The sequence below is a fragment of the Triticum aestivum genome, chromosome 6A, assembly GCF_018294505.1.
Source record: "Triticum aestivum cultivar Chinese Spring chromosome 6A, IWGSC CS RefSeq v2.1, whole genome shotgun sequence".
Classification (NCBI taxonomy): domain Eukaryota; kingdom Viridiplantae; phylum Streptophyta; class Magnoliopsida; order Poales; family Poaceae; genus Triticum; species Triticum aestivum.
The window spans coordinates 602,818,147-602,832,934 of NC_057809.1; positions in this window are offsets into that span (position 1 = coordinate 602,818,147).

The following is a 14,788-nucleotide window of genomic DNA, read 5'->3' on the forward strand; positions in this document are numbered from 1 at the left end:
TGAGGGCAGACTACGGGCAGGCGGGCAGGTGAGTCGTCGATATCGTCGCGTACGAGAGCGTGTGAGGGTAGGCTACGTGTGGGCGGGCAGGTGAGCCGCCGATATTGTCGCGTACGAGAGAGCGTGAGGGGTAGGCTGCGGGCGGGCGGGCAGGCGAGCATTGATGCAACCGAAGAAACTCGCTGACATATATTAGAGAGGTAACAATGTTTCCCGTTGCAACGCACGGGCATTTGTGCTAGTTTATGAAAAATATTTATTCGGCAAGAACATTTACTTGCCAACTTTATTGTAAACCAACTCAAGTGTGCAGCAAGGTTATTTATTAATTTATGTGAAATATTTTTGCCACTTAGAAGCGCTTAGAACCAAATGGACAATTATGAATAAGCCCAAATATTTTTATTCCTTTTTGGTTTCCCTTACATGATGCGGGCATAGTATGATGCAAGTCTGAAATACCTAAAGGCACAAGAAAAGCTACATCTTAATACTCAACTAATGCTGTTCACTCAGATTGTTCTCCTCACCTTCTACCAATTTTTCTATTCGTGTTCGCGACACTATCCCCTGCTCAAAAACATATTACACATCAGTGCAAAGGGATGACATATAGAGGGCAAAAAAAATGATCAGTACAACTCCCAGCAATATCTCTGCCGAATTCATCTCATCCAGCCAAATACGAGTGCAAAATCTCCTGCTCCCTAGCCTCTGGACCATGACAGATGTAAAGAGAACATCTACCTGTCGTCGCCTCCGCTTCCCCTATCCACCACAAAACATGCAGAGAACTTAGGAATACCACATGATTTAGAGAACAACATGTACAAGATTAAAACAGCTACACCTTGATTCAGAGAAAAAATCATCACGTTCCTCGCCCACTGCCAAACACCAAGCATGATTCGGAAGTGCTGGATTCGTATTTGGCAAATGAACTGGGAAAAGTGCTAATGAAGGGATAATGGGAGAGGGGCCAGCTAACTGATGAGGTTCTCTGGCCAGCGGTGGCCGACGGGCAGGAGATGGTGAGTGGCGGCGCTCTAATTTGGGGAAGAGGCTATAGAGAAAAGGGATGGTCGTAGGGGAGCGGCGCACTGCCGAGAAGGCCGGCCTAACGGGAAGCTGCACGGAGGCGGGGGAGCCGACTAGAGCCCTAGCTTAGGCCCTTCTCTGTTGTGGTCCGTGGGATGGCGGCGCACCACCGAGGAGGCCAGCCTGATAGGCAGTCGGATGGAAGGCAGGGAAGCCGGCTAGAACCCTATAGCTAGCTCATGGCCTTCTCTGTCGAGGTCAGTGGGCTGGCGGCGACAGCGGAGGAGGGCGCTTGAGGGTGATGGTCACGAGGAGAGGGCGGCGGCTGCAAGCAAGGGCATGGAACGGGATAGGGCTGGCGTCATTTTTCTTTCCTTGACATGGGGCTGGCCTCATTTTTTTCGTTTGCCTTAGAACGTGTGTGCCCCCTAAAATGGAACGTGCGTGCCTGGGTGGTTTTCTTTCCCGTTCGTTTTGATGAGACATGTGTGTGTTCATTTAACGGCTTGGCCGCTGGTTCAGTCGGAAAATAATCAGTGGAAATCAGCAGGTGGGATTTGCTAGCGAAAAAATCAGGGCGAGGAGATCGTGTGATGGTGTGGAGATCGAGGTGAGTGCTGAGCGAGCGAACGAACAACGTACCAACTGCTCTAGATATTAAGTGTACATCATATGCTTTAATAATGAGATTTCTTTGTTATGATCTACACATTAATTTTCTTAAAATTGGTTATTTGTTTCCTAATTAATGTGACTGAGTGGTTTTTTAATTGATTATTTGTTTCTCAATTAATGTGATTGAGCGATTAACCGATTTAAGGTAAGGTTAATTAATTTAGATTTGATCTTTAGAGATTGATCGTGATTGATTATTTCATATAAGAACATTACAAAATAACTTTAGCCAGCATGGAAAGTTTTGATTTGTTCAGATTTTTTTTCGTTTTGTGAGAGGGTAACACGAAAATAAATCGGTGGGGTGGGAGGGGGGAAGAAAAAACCAGTTGAAAAATGATTAGGGCCATCTCCAAGTCCGACGCTCGTTTCTCCCTCGTACACCTAGACATGTTCAGACACCAAACGGTTGCCTAGCGGGCTTCTCAAAATTTAACTGTTTGGACAGTCCATGCTACCCCAAATCCAGACCATATGTGTGAGAGAAATATGGTTGTCCGCCATGTTATCTTTAACAGGCTGGCCCCAGAAAAAACATCCCACGATGGACCCTTCTCTTTTTTAGTGGACCCTCCCCTCTCTGCTCGGTATCCCATCATAGCGGAACATTGCTCGCTAGAACCCTCTCCTTTAAAACCAAACAACGCCGACATCACCTTCACCGTGGCACTCTCTCCTTCACACCATATTTCCCCATGGACCGCCAAGGAGGAGTACCCCGCCAACTACCACGCTCTCTGCGCTGCTCCCCCCTGTTTGTGTTGAGCCACCACCACCCGTGACCCCTCTCCCCCCCTAGCACATGACAAGGCTGGATGCAACGTGACCTATCCACAGCGAGTAGGCATTAGGTGTATATCCACCCATTTTTTAGAAATGCATGTTAAACATGTTTTAAAATCTTATAAGTAATTCCAAAACAAAATATCTCGCCTATATCTCTGCAAAAATATGTGCGCGACACAAACTTTTGTAAAAAATACATCATTTTGTTTTGCCTCCACAAAAAAGACAAATTTCAATGGTTGAAAAAAGTGTTCCATGAGACAGGTTTTTGTCTTTTTTGCACACGAAAAAAATTCCTTCGGAACTTTTGGCGCACACATAGAGTGTGAAGATGTACGTGTGCAACAATTTTCAATTTTTTCTAACTTAAAAATGAGTCTTTCGAAGTGGGTGCAGATGTATCTAGGTTCATCCATGTATTTTCTATCCAGAGCTAGCAGCATACAACTCATTTTGACCGTTCCCAGGAAAAAATAGACAAGCTACTAGCCACACAGAAAATGGACCAGGCCACCTGTTGTCTCAGCTATAAAAAGGAAGACACCATCTAGCATATATCATGAGCGCATCACATATAACACAAGTATGCATACAGTCGAGGCATCCAAGAAATGTGTTGCATAATTCATCTATGTGTACTAATCAATAGTTAAAATTTGGCTAGAAATTATTTAGTCTAGCAGATAAGTGGTAGTCCAGTCTACCAGCAAGCTAATCACAAAAACATGACAAAAATCAAAACCATAGTCTTTCAATTCCTGGCAATTGATCATCCTATACAGGAAGGTATAGTGACTCACCAAAAGATGTTTCAAATGAAACATGCAGCCCACGTGCTAGACAGGAAATGACCGCCGGGGCACAGGCGACTCCGCGGGCGACCGGGGAGGTGACCACCGGGGCGTGGCCTGCCACTGCGGCGGCTCGCCCGTGCGCTGGCGGCCGATTTTGGGTGCTGGCCGGCTCGGATGAAGATGATGCGGACGGGGACAGAGAGGATCCGGGGGCCTCACCACCGTCACCGACTCCATCAGATCTGATTTGCGAGTTCTTCAACTCTGGTTATGACGAAGACGAGGTGGCCACGACGGTCGACAAGGTCTTGCCGGTGGATGAACCGGCAAGGGTAGGGCTTCACGCGGGCGAGAGGAAGGAGATGATCAGACGCGTTGTTCACCGGAGAACGGCGGCGACGGCGATCATGCCGTGGAAGGGCCCTCTACCTAAGGTATGTCTTCCGAACCTTACACTCTTTGATTTAATTCGTCCAGATTCGTGGACAGAGGTTAGGAGGAAGAGGCAGGCGCGCCGGAAGGTGGCTGCTTCGCCGACGGCGGCGGCTGCGACGACGGCGGCGGCTGCGACGACTGTGCTGCCGATCTCTACGATCGAGATCAGGGCGGCTCGAGACGATCGTTTGAATTTGCTTCTGGACCGAGTTGGGCCGGATTTGTCAGTCTCTAGGCCGCAATTGGATGGGCCGGAGATAGCTGGGTATGAGGCCCAGGCTATACCGAACCCCACCAGTTTTGCGTCTATCGACACATGCAGGGAAGAGATCGTTCCTTGCCATACGTACGAAATCGCGCCGGGCGCTAGGGTTTGTCGGAACGAGACGCTGGGGTTCCCTTCTTGCGGTCCTGGTCGTGCGCGTAGGATTCTTCCCCTTGGTGCCATGGCGGGCCGAGGGCCGGGACTGCCGCCTGTGAAGAGACCCCAGGCGGTGGTCGCAAGGGGCCGGACTGGGGCTGAGCCACCACCGCCCGCGGGCGCAGGCCGTGGTGCAGCCGGCGCAGGCCATGGTGCTGCTGGCGCTGGGCGGGGCGCCGCCGCTCCTGTTGCTGGTACGGGGCAGGGCGCTGCCGTTCCCGTTGCTGCTACGGGGCGGGGGGCAGCAGCGTTGGGGCTCGGCCTCCTGTGCCCGCGGCGGCTAAGCCGCCCGTAGCTCCGGCGGGCAGAGCTGGACTTGCTGGACCCTGGCCGACAGTGCCGACGTCTTCCACGACTATTGCTGCAGGTCGGGGCGGAGCCAACGGCCCGAGGCCGGCTGTGGTCAACCAGACCTCTGCCGGCGGTCAGCCTCGTGCCGCGCCGCCGCCTCACTACGTCGCGAGGCCGCCGCTAAATCGCTTGGGCCCAATGCAGTCGAGGCAGAACTCTACCGCTGGAGAGTCCTATGATCCGCCCCGGAGTCAGTGGGGGGACGATGGTCATGATGCTTATGGAGATGGACAACACCGTGGCTCGTCATCCACAGGAGGCGGTCGTGGTTATGCCTGGCAGAGTGATGGTTATGCTGAGAGACCCTTTTCTCGGCCCTCCAGGTGGATTTGTCGAGGGAGCCTCCGGCCCAGATTACCGGCAGAGAGGTGGCCACCGTGGTCACCGTGGTGGTCGGGGTGGTGATCGCGATTGGTACCGCAGACAGCCTCCGCCACCGCCAGTTGTTGAACACGCGGCATCTGTCACGGTGACCGATCCTGTTCAGTTGACTGACCTTCCTAGCCAGGCCATGGACGTTGTGACGGCTTTGGCCAACATGGAGGTTCCTGCGACGGGGGCTACTACTGAGGCAGGTGTAGGATCGAAAGTATGTCTAGAGGGGGAGGGTGATTAGACTACTTGACCAAATAAAAATCTAGCCTTTTCTCAATTTTAGTTCTTGGCAGATTTTAGCTATCTTAGCACAAGTCAAGCAATCTCCACGTAATTCAAGCAAGCACGCAAAAGAGTATATGAGCAGCGGAAAGTAAAGCATGCAACTTGCAAGAATGTAAAGAGAAGGGTTTGGAGGATTCAAACGCAATTGGAGACACGGATGTTTTTGTCGTGGTTCCGATAGGTGGTGCTATCATACATCCACGTTGATGGAGATTTCAACCCACGGAGGGTAACGGTTGCGCGAGTCCACGGAGGGCTCCACCCACGAAGGGTCCATGAAGAAGCAACCTTGTCTATTCCATCACGGTCGTCGCCCACGAAGGACTTGCCTCACTAGCGGTAGATCTTCACGAAGTAGGCGATCTCCTTGCCCTAACAAACTCCTTGGTTCAACTCCACAATCTTGTCGGAGGCTCCCAAGCGACACCAAGCCAATCTAGGAGACACCACTCTCCAAGAAGTAACAAATGGTGTGTTGATGATGAACTCCTTGCTCTTGTGCTTCAAATGATAGTCTCCCCAACACTCAACTCTCTCTCACAGGATTTGGATTTGGTGGAAAGAAGATTTGAGTGGAAAGCAACTTGGGAAGGCTAGAGATCAAGATTCATATGGTTGGAATGGAATATCTTGACCTCAACACAAGTGTAGGTGGTTCTCTCTCAGAAAATGTGTATTGGAAGTGTAGGTATGTTCTGATGGCTCTCTCCACGAATGAAGAGTGGGTGGAGGGGTATATATAGCCTCCACACAAAATCTAACCGTTACACACAATTTTCCAAACTCGGAGGGACCGAATGATTAAACTCGGTCGAACCGATTCAGCAAACCTAGTGACCGTTAGGATTTTCAGTGGGACTGAGATGCAACTCGGTAGGACCGATATGGTTAGGGTTAGGGCATAACATAATCTCGGTGTGACCAATTACACAAACTCGGTGGGGCCGATTTTGGTAATAAGCTAACCAGAGAGTTGGTCAGGTAAACTCGGTGCGACCGATTCGCTCATCTCGGTGAGAACGAAATGTTACAAAAGGGAAACAGAGAGTTTACATTGCAATCTCGGTGGGACCGATCGCTCATCTCGGTAAGAACGAAACGTTACGAAGGGAAACAAAGAGATTTACAATCCCATCTCGGTGAGACCGAGATCCCTATCGGTGAGACCGATTTGCCTAGGGTTTGTGGCAGTGGCTATGACATTTGAAACTCGGTGGCGCCGGATAGAAAGAATCGGTGGGGCCGAGTTTGACTTTTGGTTTAGGTCATATGTGGATGTGGGAGAGTAGTTGAGGATTTTGGAGCATATCACTAAGCTCTTTGAGCAAGCAAGCCATTAAGCAACACCTCATCCCTCCTTGATAGTATTGGCTTTTCCTATAGACTCAATGTGATCTTGGATCACTAAAATATAAAATGTAGAGTCTTGAGCTTCACGCTTGAGCCAAACTTTTTGTCCTTAGAATTTTGAGGGATCCACTTTCCTCATCCATGCCATGCCATTCATTGAGCTTTTCCTGAAATATTAATCTTGGAATAATGTTAGCTCAATGAGCTATATGTTGTTAGGAATTACCAAAACCACCCAGGGATAGTTGCACTTTCAATCTCCCCCTTTTTGGTAATTGATGACAACATATAGATCAAAGCTTCGACAAATGATAATAAGAGTGAAAGATATTGTCGCTTTGATAAGTATGTGAAAAGCAAGAGCTCCCCCGAAATTTGTGCATATCTTAAGATTTGCTTTAGACTGCAAATGCACAATGAGTTAGGATCATGGGTTACTCTTCCATGTCACATACATCTTGGTGGAGCGCTCAAAATGATAAGAATTAAATACATGCACTCATCACCAAGCAAAGTGAATGATCATATAAGGATAAGTAAGATAATATCATCTAACAAGCATAAGTGTAGCTTATGATCAACCACATGATCATCAATGTCTCACAGATAATAGCATAGTATCTCAAGCAATAAAAAGACAAACCAAGTTCAACCACCAAAGCAAGAGAGAATAAAAAGCAACGCTCTCTCTCGAAGCCTATGATCTATACATTTTTCTCCCCCTTTGGCAACAAGTTACCAAAAAGTTCATGGAAAATGCATAGCACTAAAACGTCTCTCAAGATTGGTCTTCAGGTGGTGGTGTCTGGAGAACGCCAAGGACGAAGGCTTCAGTCGAAGTAGATGGAGCTGATGGAGTTGGTGCTGGAGCTGGTTGCGCTGGAGCTGTAGCTGGTGCAGATGAAGTAACTCTAGTGTCTGGAACAGGCACTACAGCAGATCTCTGAGCTCCAGGCACTCTGGCAAATGCATCAGTGGTTGTCTTGCCCTTCCTCTCCTGCATGTCATCCTGTAGCTGCTCCACAACAGACTGAATCTCAGTTACTTTGACATCTAAATCATAGAATTTTTGTTCCACGATTCTTTCCAGGCTCTCCTGGTTTTGAGTTAGGGTGGCCAACCCCTTCTCAATCCTCAGAGTTGATGCTATCAAATAACCAAGCTGGTCCCGCTTGCTTTTCAAAAAGTACTCAGATGCCTCCTCTTGACTTGGCATCTTGGCAGCCTTTTCTTTCTTTGCTTTCTCCTTCTTCTCTTGAGCTTGTACTGATGATGGTTCATTCTCATTCATCACAACTTGATTGTCCTCAAAGTCAGGATAGATAGGCAAGTGTTCCTTAACCAACAAGTATGTGCATGTGCCCATCTTTGAGTTTATCAACTCCTGGATCTGTGGGGCATATCCACAACTTCTTTTCTGGTCAGTTGCAGTCCTCTTGATAGCCTCAACTATAAGGCTCATGACCTTGAACTTCTGTGGCACATCAAATATATGTAGCAAGTTAATTGCATGGCCTCTGATCATTCTGTGATCACCAGACTTGGACAAGAGAGTGTGCCTAAGGATCCAATTGATTGTAGGCAGCCCTGACAGCAAGTGTTTTACTGACCCAAACTGGTGAGTCTCAAGATCATCTTCAGGAATCTCCTTGTACATGTTTGCCATAGAGTTGTAATCCATCTTCTTCTTCCTTAGGAGCATTGATCAGATTTTCCCATTCCTCAATAGTTGAGTGGTACCTTGTACCTTCAGACATCCATACTATCCTGCCATCTGGATAGAAGTGTGCTGTGGAGTAGAATTGCATTATGAGCTCCTCATTCCACTTTGTGAGCTTCTGCCCAACAAAGTCTGCAACTCCACAAGCACTGAAGCTGTCAAACACACCAGGATAGTGTTCCTCATTTTCCTTGATATACTTCCAGTCGACCCACCTCATTTCACACACTATAGGCTTCTTGTCCAACAACACTGTCTCATAGAAGTCCTGTTGTTCCTTTGTGTGGAACCTGTAATCAACAGCAGCCCTTCTCCTGGTAGCATATGGATCTGTCTCTCTCCATAGCCTCAACCCCGAGTCTCTCCTGATCTTCATGTTCTCAGCCACAGGATGAGCATCATTGTGGTCTGGAGTCTTGGGTTTGAGCTTTCTTAGGACTTGTCCTGCATCATCTTCATCAGCAGCAACTTCAGGCACTGGGGCCTTGTTCTTCTCAGTAGATGGTATACTCCTGGTATTCCTCTTAGGTGCACTCTTGGGCTTGTAGGCTGCTTCTTTGGGCTTTGATGTTGCAACCCCTGACTTTATAGCATCATACATAAGTTTCTGGGCCTTAGGTGCTGGTGCAGCAACCTCTTCTTCCTCTTCCTCTTCAGAATCTCTCGTGATTGAGGATCTCCCAAGCACTCTAGCAGTGGTCTTTTTGATCCTCTCCTTCCTCTTCTTCCCTTCTGTAGTAGCCTCTTTGGGTTGAGATTCCAAAGATGCTTGAGAGGAGGCTCTTTGGCTGTCTCCCTGCTGGCCTCTTGGTCTTCAGACCTGGCTTGGTTGAAGCAGTTGTGCCATATTCCTTCTTAAGCACTTTCTTCTTTGATGTGACATCATCCTCGGTGGCCACATAGTCTTCATCCTCAGACTCTAAAGTTTTCTTCTTCCTTGTTCTGGTGGCAGCTTTGGGCAAGTTGCTGGGAGTGCTCCTGCTACCATCATCTGAACTGCTAGAGGGACTAGTGCCCTCACACAGGTGAACCTGCTCCTCTGACCTGTTCTGGCTGTCACTCTGATCAGACATATTGCAAACACTGACAGCAGACCCCGTGAATAGATATAGATGAGATAGAGTGGATGAGCATCACAAAATGCAGAGGTTTTTGCAAAAGAATGAGTCAAAAACTTAGTTTTAGTTTCCCACAGAAAGCATTTCGGATCAACCGGTTTGTAAACTCGGTGATACCGAAGCAGCTGTTGGAACCTAAACTAGTGAACTCGGTCAGACCGAGTCACAGTTTGGTGGCACCGAGACTGCTAGGGTTTCACAAAGTCCTGAACTCGGTCACACCGATTTGCAATTCTCGGTCAGACCGAAAATTACATGTGCAATGGCCTGAGCCAAATCGGTGGTACCGAGTTCCACAACTCGGTGGGTCCGAGATGGTTTCGGCGGAAACCTAACCCTAAATTTTCAATTCAACTCTAATTTATGGAGTGTTTTGACTGGATAAGATTGTTTCAATCGTGGCAAGATTCATGATGAACACAATGTGCTAGGAATCGGACGGGGATAGCAGTGTGATCGAGTCCATACCCTAGTTCGGCGATGAACTCGGGCGGCAACGACATGGAAGAATTCCGTTGACGGCGGCGAAGACCAGCGACAGGAGGCGGCTGGCGACGAGGAGGACGATCCGGAGACCCAGAAGGCAGAGCGAGCTATGCGCGGGCGAAGGGGTTTCGGAGAAATTTTCAAAATTTTGCCCGTGAGTATATATAGCCCGACCCTGTCGGTGTGACCGAGTGGAACAACTCGATGGCACCAAGATTCATAACTGCAAGCAGTTACTGAAACTCGGTGTGACCGAAAGGTTCAAATCGGTTGCACCGAGATTGAAAACCTAGATCGACTTAGTGATCTGGATATGACCGAAATGGAGGAATCGGTTAGACCGAAAAGCACAAAGAAGTTTTGGAAGTTTAAGTCTATGACGAATCGGGGGCTCCGAGTGCTCCTCACACAGAGTGGTTCGAATCTGAGTTGATCAAATTTTGTGATGTAGCATGAATAGAGTTTGAGATGAGAAAAGCATAGATAGCTAGAGAGGGTTCTTAGGCATTCTTGTCCATCCACTTGGCAAAAGAAAAGAAAACCAATCAATCAAAACAACAAGTGGATGTCCTCGAATGAATAAAATATGCAATCAACATGCTCACACAATAAAATGGCAATTGAAATATGTGGTAAAGCATGCACAACAATTCTAGCATCTATCAAACAATTGGTGATGACTAGGTCATCTATATATGAGTATATTGACTTAGGAGTCAAATGAGAACATTTGATCATAGGTCATACTCATCGTTTAAGCACAAGTGGGGTTACCACTTTTACATAAAGCATTGTTGTGTTCACACCATTAGAGTTGCTTTAGCTCAATTCTTAGAGTAAAGCTCCCCCTAGATGTGAGATCCCCCCTAAGAGGGATGAACTAACCTTGGGTTTTGTCGATGATGACTTGATATAGATGTTGAAGATTTGGATGCTCAATGTTGATGTAGATCATTTGGAGCTATCCATTGGAGTGAGTTGCACTTTCAATACCTACACGGGTTAGTCCCACAAGGAACAAACAAGGATATCCATAGACATAAAGTGATGCACACACAAGATGATGTCTATGAAAGCTTTTAGGTTACCTTGTCCCTTATCTTACCAACAAGAGGGGTTGTGACTCCTTGAACTAGTGCAAGATATGGAAGTTGATTGCACTTGTTCTTGCCAAGATGATAAGAGTAAAGTATGTTGGCGGAGTCACCCTCAAGAACTCTCTAATTCTTCTTCTTCGGGATCCACACCATCTTGATGGGAATCCTCGGTGTTGTAGTTGTACTTGATGAAGTCGAACTTGAAGTAGTCTTCAGAACCCACTTGACCAAGGCCTTAGGAGCTTCTTCAAATGCATCAATTTCCTCTTGTAGCTTGTCCTTGCCTTTTTGCTTGTGGTCTTGTGGTGGAAGATCATCTTGAGCTTGTGTCCCTTTGAGACAAGGAGGATCATACTTCTCTTGTTGAGGAACAAACTTCGTCTTGGGGTATTGATCTTCTTCCCACTCAACTCCATTGGCATTGAACTTTCGTTCAAAACCAACACCTTGATTCTTCCGGCGCCTTCCTTGCATGCGTACAATTTCCTCGAATTGCTTACTTCCAGGAAGGCTCTTGTAAACACCTTTCTCTATAATTCCCTTCAATAAGCTATTTTCTTGCTCAAGTGTAACTTGGCTAAGAGAATCATTAGTAGAATCAAGAGAACTACTAGAAGCAACAATATTGGATTTAGCATGATTATTGTTACTACTAGAGGAAGAATCTTTCTTGTTCTTGTTACTAGACTTGACTTGAGGCATGTAAGTGGATAAGTGTAAACGCTTGGCAATGTAAGAAGAACTTTTCTTACGAAGATCATCATTGATTGCTTTTAAGAACTCATGCTCTTGCTCAAGGTTGAGCTTTTCAAGGCGTAATTTCTCATGAGTCCTTAAAAGTTTTCGATGATCTCCTAAGATAGTTTCATGAGCTAACTCAAGAGTGTTTAGTTCTTTAGTTAGAGACTCAATCTTCTCCTTATAATTGTCATTCGTTTTATCTTGATTAGCATGATTAATTGACGTTTCATCATAGTATTCATCACTAGAGTTGTCAACAAGTAAATCATCATCACCTAACAAGTCATCTTCATCACTATTGAAATCAACATACTCGGGGTGTGATACCTTTGGGCCTTTAGCCATGAAGCATGTTCCAACTCCTTCATTTGGTGAGTCAAATATGTCGTAGGAGTTGGTTGTCACAAGTTGTGACGCCCCCGATTCAACCATACACTAATCAAACACGCAAACGTGTACGATCAAGATCAGGGACTCACGGAAAGATATCACAACACAACTCTAAAAATAAAATAAGTCATACAAGCATCATATTACAAGCCAGGGGCCTCGAAGGCTCGAATACAAGAGCTTGATCTTAGACGAGTCAGCGAAAGCAACAATATCTGAGTTGAGATATAAGTTAAACAAGTTTGCCTTAAGAAGGCTAGCACAAAAGTAGGAATGATCGAAAAGGCGAGGCCTCCTGCCTAGGACCTCCTAACTACTCCTCAAAGTCAAACTCCACGTAGAATCATCCTCGGGATCCTCTGGCTCCTGGACTCCATCATCTGGTTGCAACAACCGGGTACAGAAAGGGGGAAAAGGGGGAGCAAAGCAACCGTGAGTACTCATCCAAAGTACTCGCAAGCAAGGAGCTACACTACATATGTATGCATTGGTATCAAATGGAAAAAGGGTATCATGTGTGGACTGAACTGCAGAATGCCGGAATAAGAGGGGGATAGCTAGTCCTTTCAAAGACTACGCTTCTGGCAACCTCCATCTTGCAGCAGAAGAATAGAGTAGATGGTAAGTTCACCAAGTAACATCGCATAGCATAATCCTAACCGATGATCCTCCCCTCGTTGCCCTGTGAGAGAGCGATCACCGGTTGTATCTGGCACTTGGAAGGGTCTGTTTTATTAAGTATCCGGTTCTAGTTGTCATAAGGTCAAGGTACAACTCCAAGTCGTCCTGTTACCGAAGATCACGGCTATTCGAATAGATTAACTTCCCTGTAGGGGTGCACCACATAACCCAACACGCTCGATCCCATTTGGCCGGACACACTTCCCTGGGTCATGCCCGGCCTCGGAAGATCAACATGTCGCAGCCCTACCTAGGCACAACAGAGAGGTCAGCACGCCGGTCTAAATCCTATGGCGCAGGGGTCTGGGCGCATCGCCCATTGCACACCTGCATGTTGCATACGCGGCCGGTGAGCAGACCTAGCAACCTCCATTACAAAGGAAGTTGCGTTACGCGGTCCAACCCGGCGCGCGCCGCTCGGTCGCTGACGTCACGAAGGCTTCGACTGATACCACGACGTTGAGTGCCCATAACTGTCCCCGCATAGATGGTTAGTGCGTATAGGCCAGTAGCCAGACTCAGATCAAATACCAAGATCTCGTTAAGCGTGTTAAGTATCCGTGAACGCCGACCAGGGCCAAGCCCACCTCTCTCCTAGGTGGTCTCAACCTGCCCTGCCGCTCTGCCTCAAAGTAACAGTCGGGGGCCGTTGGCAACTCAGGCCCACCACTACCTGGATGGAGCCACCTTCCCCTTCAGCCCCCATCTCCAAACAGTATCACGGTAATGTAACAGTGTAAATTATATAGTATATGCGCATGATCACCTCCCGAGGTGATCACAGCCCAGTAGTATAGCATGGCAGACGGACAAGAGTGTAGGGCCACTAGTGATAATCTAGCATCCTATACTAAGCATTTAGGATTGCAGGTAAGGTATCAATAGTTGTAGCAACAATGACAGGCTATGCATCAGGATAGGATTAACGGAAAGCGGTAACATACTACACTACTCTAATGCAAGCAGTATAGAGAAGAGTAGGCGATATCTGGTGATCAAAGGGGGGGCTTGCCTGGTTGCTCTGGCAAGAGAGAGGGGTCGTCAACTCCGTAGTCATACTGGGTAGCAGCGACATAGGGGTCTACCGGAGAAGTAACGGAGGGGGAACACAATAAATAATAGAGCAATCAAAACATAACATGAGAACGCGATGCTAGAGGTGATTCTAACGCAGGGATAGGTGATACCGGCGAAGGGGGGAAACATCCGGGGAAGTATCCCCGGTGTTTCGCGTTTTCGGACCGGTGAACCAGAGGGGAAAGTTGCGTGTTCTCTATGCTAGGGATGCGTGGTGGACGAACGGGCTGCGTATCCGGGTTCGTCTCATCGTTCTGAGCTGATAAAGTATTTTCATCCGAGCTACGGATTATTTTATATTAATTTTTTAAGATTTTAAATCATTTTCTAGAAATTAGCATAATTAAATTAATTTAGAAATTGCAATTATGATGTCAGCGTGACGTCAGCATAATGTCAGCGTGACATCAGCATGATGTCAGCAGGACCAAAGGTTGACTGGGTCAAACTTGGCAGGTGGGACCCGTTCGTCATTGACTGCCTATCTAACTAACAGATTAGTTAGCTAATTAGATTATTCTAACACTGGTTAATTAAGTTAAATTAATTAAGTTAATTTAATTAATTCGTTAATTATTTAATTAATCTTTTCAATCCTTCTAAAAAAATCGTTTTGGGGCTGGGCCCATTCGGTCGGTGGCCCAGGGCCATTGCGGGTGTGTGGGCGCCAGTGGCGCGGTTACGGGCGCACCCATGCGGGGCCGAACCCGACCGGGAAGGCGAGGCGAGGCGAGGCCACCAAGGCGCGGTGGGCGCGGCGCGACAGCGGCAGCGGTGAGCGGGAAGGGGAGAGCCCGGGGTGGGCGCCGGAGTTGGCCGCCGGCGCGTCGATGGCCCGCGGGGCACAGGCAGCGGCAGGCTGCAAGAGGACGAGCACGCGTGGGCGGCGCACCGCGGGGTTGGCAGGGTGCGGCTGTCCGCGGGCGCCGGCGGGCGGCGGAGGCAGCAGGGGAGGCTGCAGCAGTGCG